A 6,306-nucleotide genomic window follows, 5' to 3' on the forward strand; every position below is an offset into this window, starting at 1 on the left:
TTATTTATTTATTTTTAAAGATTTTATATATTTCAGACAGAGTGAGAGTGAGAGGGAGCACAAGCAGGGGGGAAGGGGCAGAGAGAGAAGCAGACTCCCCACTGAGCAGGAAGCCCAATGCAGGGCTTGATTCCAGGACCCTGGGATCAGGACCTGAGCTGAAGGCAGATGCTTAACTGACTGAGCCACCCAGGGGCCCCAGTCCTAAAATTTCTATAGAATCACACAAGACCTCAAATAGCTGAAGCAATCCTGAGAAAGAACAAAGATGGGGACACTATGCTTTCTGATTTCAAACTGTATTATAAAGCTATAGTAGTTAAAACAGTATGGTATTGGCATAAAACAACCACAGATATCAATGAAATAGAATAGAAGCCAAAAATAAACCATGCATATGTGGTAAATTAACTTATGACAGAGGAGCTAAAAATATACAGTGGAAAAAGGATAGCCTCTTCAATAAATGATGTTGGGAAAACTGGACAGCCAGATGCAAACAAATGAAACTGGATCTTTATGTTCCACCATGCACAAAAATCGCCTCAAAATGGAGTAAAAGCTTGAATGTAAGAGCTGAAACCATAAAACCCCTAAAAGAAAACATAGGGGTCCCTTGACATTGGTCTTGGGAATGATGTTTTAGATTTGACACCAAAAACAAAGGTAACAAAAGCAAAAATAAACAACTGGGACTACATTAAACTAAAAAGCTCCTGCTCAGCAAAGGAAACCATCAACAAAATGAAAAAGCAATCTACAGAATGGAGAAAATATTTACAAATCATCTGTCTGATAAGGGGTTAATATCCAAAATATGTAAAGAACTCCTACAACTCAAAAGCAAAAAACCAAACAAATCTGAATTTAAATTGGGCAGAAGAACTCAAGAGACATTCTTCCAAAGAAGACATACAAATGGCCAATAGGTCCATGAAAAGGTACCCAACATCATGATGGCAAGGGAAATGCAAATCAAAACCACAATGAGATACCACCTTACACCTGGCTATCCTCAAAAAGACAAGCAGTAACAAGTGTTGGCAAGGATGTGGAGAATGGGGAACCCTTTCCCAGCACTGTTGCTGGGAATGCAAACTGGTGCAGCCACTAAGGAAAACAGTATGGAGCTTCCTCAGAAAATTAAAAATACAATGACCCTATGATCCAGGAATCCCACATGGAAAGAAAATGAAACAGGATATGGAAGAGACATCTGCACTCCCATGTTAGTTGCAGCATTATTCACAATAGCAAGATATGTATACAAACTAAGTGTCCATCAATAGATGAATGGATAGAGAAGATATTACTGAGCCATAGAAAGAAGAAAGTCCTGACATTTGTGAGCACATGGATGGAACTTGAAGGCATTATGCCAAGTGAAATAAGGAAAACAAAGACAAATACTGCATGGTATCACTTTATATGATCTTAAAAACAAACAAGCAAACAAAAAACAACCAAGGTCAAACTCATAGAAACAGAGTAGAAAAGCGGTTGCCAGGGGCTGGGGGTAGGGGAAATAGGGAGAGGTTGGTAAAAAGAGGCAAACTTTCAGTTGTAAGATGAAAAAGTTCTGAGAATCTAATATAAAACATTGTGATTATAGTTGATAACACTGTATTGTATAATTGAAATTTGCTGAGGGAATAGAACTTAAAATGTTCACACAGGAACAAAACAAAACCTCTGCATTTTAAAAACATTACCAGGGGGGCACCTGCGTGGCTCAGTCATTAGGCATCTGCCTTTGGCTCAGGTCATGATCCCAGGGTCCTGGGATTGAGCCCTGTGTCGGGCTCCCTGCTCTGCAGGGAGCCTGCTTCTCTCTCTCCCATTCCCCCTGCTTGTGTTCCCTCTCTCGCTGTGTCTCTCTCTGACAAATAAATAAATAAATCTTAAAAAAAAAAAAAGAATTCATGAAGGGGAGTAGTAGTGATAGGTCAAGGTATATTTTTAGGAGTGCAGTGTTTTCTCTAACTTATTTATCATGAAATTTTTAATATATTTCATTTTGTCATAAAAAAGAAAAACAATTTTAAAAAAGAAAAACAATTTTTAAGAAAAGAAGTGACTATAAAATTGACATGCAATATAAAAAAATCACAGCCACCAACACATGTGGCCGTGAAAAAACCAAGCTGTTGAAGTAAATGTGATCTGTTGTTGCCAGATCTGTGTTATTATTTATTTGCTGCTTTTTCATTCAGCTTGTCATCTATTAATGCTAGCAGATAAAAGTTGGGATCCTTACCACTAAGGGGTAAAAAAAACCTTACAAGCTGAGGAAATTCTATCCATTAAATTTTCTTTTCTCTATGAATTGGGCAAAGGTCATGGTTATTTGATATGAGGGCAGACCACCTTGGTGCAGCTCACAGAACACCAATCTTCCCAGGGAGTATGGATTAAGGCCCACTGTGCACCGTGGGAAGCAAGGCCTGGAAAGGATAAATGTGTGCTTTTAGGCAGATTACCCTGGTAACTGTATATAGGATGGGTTGTTGAAGGGAGCAACCAAAGACAGGAAGACCAGCTAGAAAATTACAGCAGCAAGCAGCAGTAATCCAGGCTTGGGATGGAGTGATAGGACTTTATGTTTACATGGAACTTTGTTATACAAATTCTTTTCACAAACACTTCTTAAAACGATTATGTGAGGTAGGAAGTATCATTAAAAAAAAAGCTGGAAGTTTCATTTAAAAGGTGTCTATGTGAGAGATCTTAAAAAAAATAATTGGCAGGACTTAGTGAGTGATAGAGTGGTGGGAAAGGAGTTGGGGGTGGGGGAGGAGATAGGTATCAAAGCTGATCCCAGTTTTTGAACTTGGACAAGTGGGAGAATGTTATTAACAGAAGCCTAGAGGAAAAACTAATTTGGAGGGGAGTAAATTTTTTTTTCTTTTTCTTTTGAAATAATTTCAAACTTAGAAAAAATGTATTTATTTAAGTAATCTCTATACCCAACATGGGGTTTGAACCGAAGACCCTGAGATCAAGAGTCACATGCTCCTCCAGCTGAGCCAGCCAGGTGCCCCGAAATAATTTCAAACTTTGAGAAAAGTTATACTAAAGTAATAGTACAAAATAAATATTATATTCCCTTTGCTCAGAGACTCATTCAGCTTTTGCCTGGCATCTCAGTAACATCCTTTAGAGCAAAAGGATCCAACGCAGGATCATGCATTGCACCCAATTGTCCTGTCTTTCAAATTTCCTTCATTCTGGAGAAGTTCCTCAACTTTCCTTTCCTTTCATGGCCTTGACTTTTTTGAATATTACAGCCCATTTTGTAGGCTGTCCCTCAGTTTGGGTTTGTCCAGTGTTTCCTCATGATTAGACCAGGTTATGCATCTTCAACTGGAATACCACAGAAGTGACCAAACGCTCACTGCGTCATCACACAGTACTGATTTACCTCATGACTTGTGGTGGTAATTTTCATGACTGAATCAAGATGGTACCTGCCAATTTTTTCCATGGTAGAGCTCCTCGCCACCGCCCTGTCGGATTGCTAAACTCGTTTGTGAGGTGGTGGCAAGGCTGCCTTCAGGGCAGTTAACCTGTGTAGCTGAACTGGGTCCTGCACTTAGAAGAGTCCCAGGCTTGGGTTATTTCTTGCTCAGTTCCCAAAGAAGGAAGGAAGGAAAGGGCAAACAAGCATACATTCAATTTTTGATCTGTTCCATTGGGGTTGCCAGGACACCTAAGAGTTAGAAAAGCCAGACTAGGGCTTCAGGAGGGAAATCTGAGCTGGAGAGAATGCCTGGAGTTTTAGGAGCACAAAGATGGTAACTACAATGGGGAGGACAGTCTCTCCAAGGGCATTAGAAAGAGGAGGAACTGAGGACCTAACCTTTGGGAACACACACAGATGCCAACTCAGAGAAAGGGAAGCCATGGAAGGACCTGGAAGAATGCACCGGGGAGTGAGGGAAACACAACAGTGCTGTATTACAGAACCCAAAGGAAAGGGGGGTTTTATAAGGAAAAGAGTAATCAGCCATGTCAATGCTGTGAAGCGGTTAAAGGAGATGGCTGACCAAGAGAAAAGATCCCTGGTTCTAATAACTAGCCACGATGAAGAGATTATTCTTTTCTTTTCTTTTTTTAAAAACAACGGATAGTGGTGGCTGTAGGTTAGGGCATAGGCTTGAGGACAGAAATGGTGCTGGCAAGGCCAGCTTCCTGGCTGTACCGTCACCCACAGAGTCCTGTGCTTAAGAATAGTCCCTGGCTTGGCTTAATGCTCTTGAAGTTCTTAGCATTTGAGCAAGAAGTCCTGCATTTTCATTCTGCCCTAGCCTCTGCAAATTTCAGAGCTGGTCCTGGGCGAGGGAGCAAGTGTAAACTACTTTTTCCTTTGGGAGTATTTGTTGATGACAGTGAAAGGGCAGGATCTTGTGTCTCAATGGCAAAGCAGAGGAAACATTTCATTTAGCCCTGGGCGTGTGTGTTGGCAGAGGGTAGTGGATGGTAGTGAGGAGATTACCCGAGCCGGTGAGGGAAGGTGGATTTACAGAAGGGGAGAAAGATAGGCTCAAGGCCCTCGGTGCGTCAGACTTAGCCCTGGAAAGGCAGCGGAACTGGAGGGAAACGAAGTGGTAGCCAGCCCAGGCGAAGAAGGTGCGCCAGCAGGCTGAGGACAAGCCAAGCGCCAACGTGAAACCTCGTCCTGTGTTGGTGGCGAGCCTGCACCTCGGGACGGCAGGGCGCGCGCGGGGAGCGGCCGGGCAGCCTCCCGGGCGACCCCGCACCGACGCTCGGGCGCGCGCTCGGCTCGGACGGGATTCCGATCCGCTGGCCCAGCACCACTCGGGCACAAAGCGGCCGAACGCGCGCGTCGGGGCAGCGGGCCGGATTCCGGCCTCCTCCTCCTGCCTCCCTCTCCCTTCGTGCCCTCCGCAGGGCTGGGGCCGGCGCGAGCAGGCCCGCCGCCCTCCCCGCCCGCAGGCCGCGCGCCCGGGGGGTGGCGCCGGGAGGCCTCCGTGGGCCCGGGCACGTCCGCGCCGCCGCCGCCCTCCCGGGCCCCGCGCGCCCGCAGGCTGAGCTGGCGGGGAGGGGCCTCGCTCTCCCTCCCCGGCTCGGTCGCTTCCGCCGGCCGCGGCCAGGGGGAGGCGCTGGGCCCGGGGAGAGGACGGAGCCGGGGGCGCGCGCGAGGCGGAGGGCGGGTGAGCCCACGCGCGGCCTCTCCAGTCATCGCCCGGTGCTGCCAGGAGGCGTCCCGGGCGCGGCTCCTCCGCGGACAGGCGAGTCGGAGCAGCTCCGTCTTCCCTCGCGGTGGGGGAAGGAGCTCGCGGAAACCCGCCCGAGCCAGGCACAGCCCTCCCCAGCCGCTTGGGGCTGGGCCTCTCGAATCTTCCTGCCAGCGCCGCGCGCTCCTCCGCGTCTCCCCCGAGGGCCCCTCGGAACCTTCAAAACTTTTAAGAGAGGGTTTGGAGGAAATTAACCTGATCGAACGCGTTGGGAAGGCCGCGGAACTGGAGGGAAACTAAGTGGAGATTTGAGGTCGGTTTCAACCTCCGTCTGCCACCGTAGAATCAAAGAAGTATGTGCTTACTGTCTAAACTGTGGCAAATACAGAAAAGTGTAAATAATTAGACAAAAAAAAGCACCCACAATTCCACTACCCACAAGCAAACACTTTACATATCGGGATAGTTCTTCACATGTTGCTATGTATATATATTTTTTTTACATAATTTATAATTCTTACAAGTTATTTAGTATCTTCTTTTTTATGCTTAATATAAACATTTCGTTGAGTACATCTTTTTTAATGGTTCTATACTAACATGTACAGCTGTACCAAAATGTAACTATTTTCAGTTTTTAAAGGTTCGAAGGATACAAATACTTTTCAAATTCTTGATTCTTCATATTAAATTGTTCTCCACAATGTCTGTGCTAATTTGTTTCCAGTCTCACTGAATGAATGGCTAGTCTTACTATACCTATGAATATCAATCAGAGAAAGACACCAGGCCTTGAATAGATATCCCCATCTCTCCTTCTGGGCACGAAACCTCTGCTCTACCTTCTTCCTTTGATTAAAAAAAAAAAAAAAATTTTTTTTTTGTTTTGTAAAAAAAATTCAGAGCCTTTGGGATCCCGATGTTCAAACTATTAGAGACTTTGGCCAGTTCTTGTTTTTCAGTTTCCCCATCATTTTCTTTCTTTTTTTTTTTAAAGATTTTATTTTATTATTTATTTGAGAGAGAGAGAATGAGAGATAGAGAGCACGAGAGGGAAGAGGGTCAGAGGGAGAAGCGGACTCCCCGCAGAGCAGGGAGCCTGATGTGG

The sequence above is a fragment of the Callorhinus ursinus genome, unplaced genomic scaffold (assembly GCF_003265705.2).
Source record: "Callorhinus ursinus isolate GAN/ISIS: 27379988/994484 unplaced genomic scaffold, GSC_fseal_2.0 scaffold4, whole genome shotgun sequence".
NCBI lineage: Eukaryota > Metazoa > Chordata > Mammalia > Carnivora > Otariidae > Callorhinus > Callorhinus ursinus.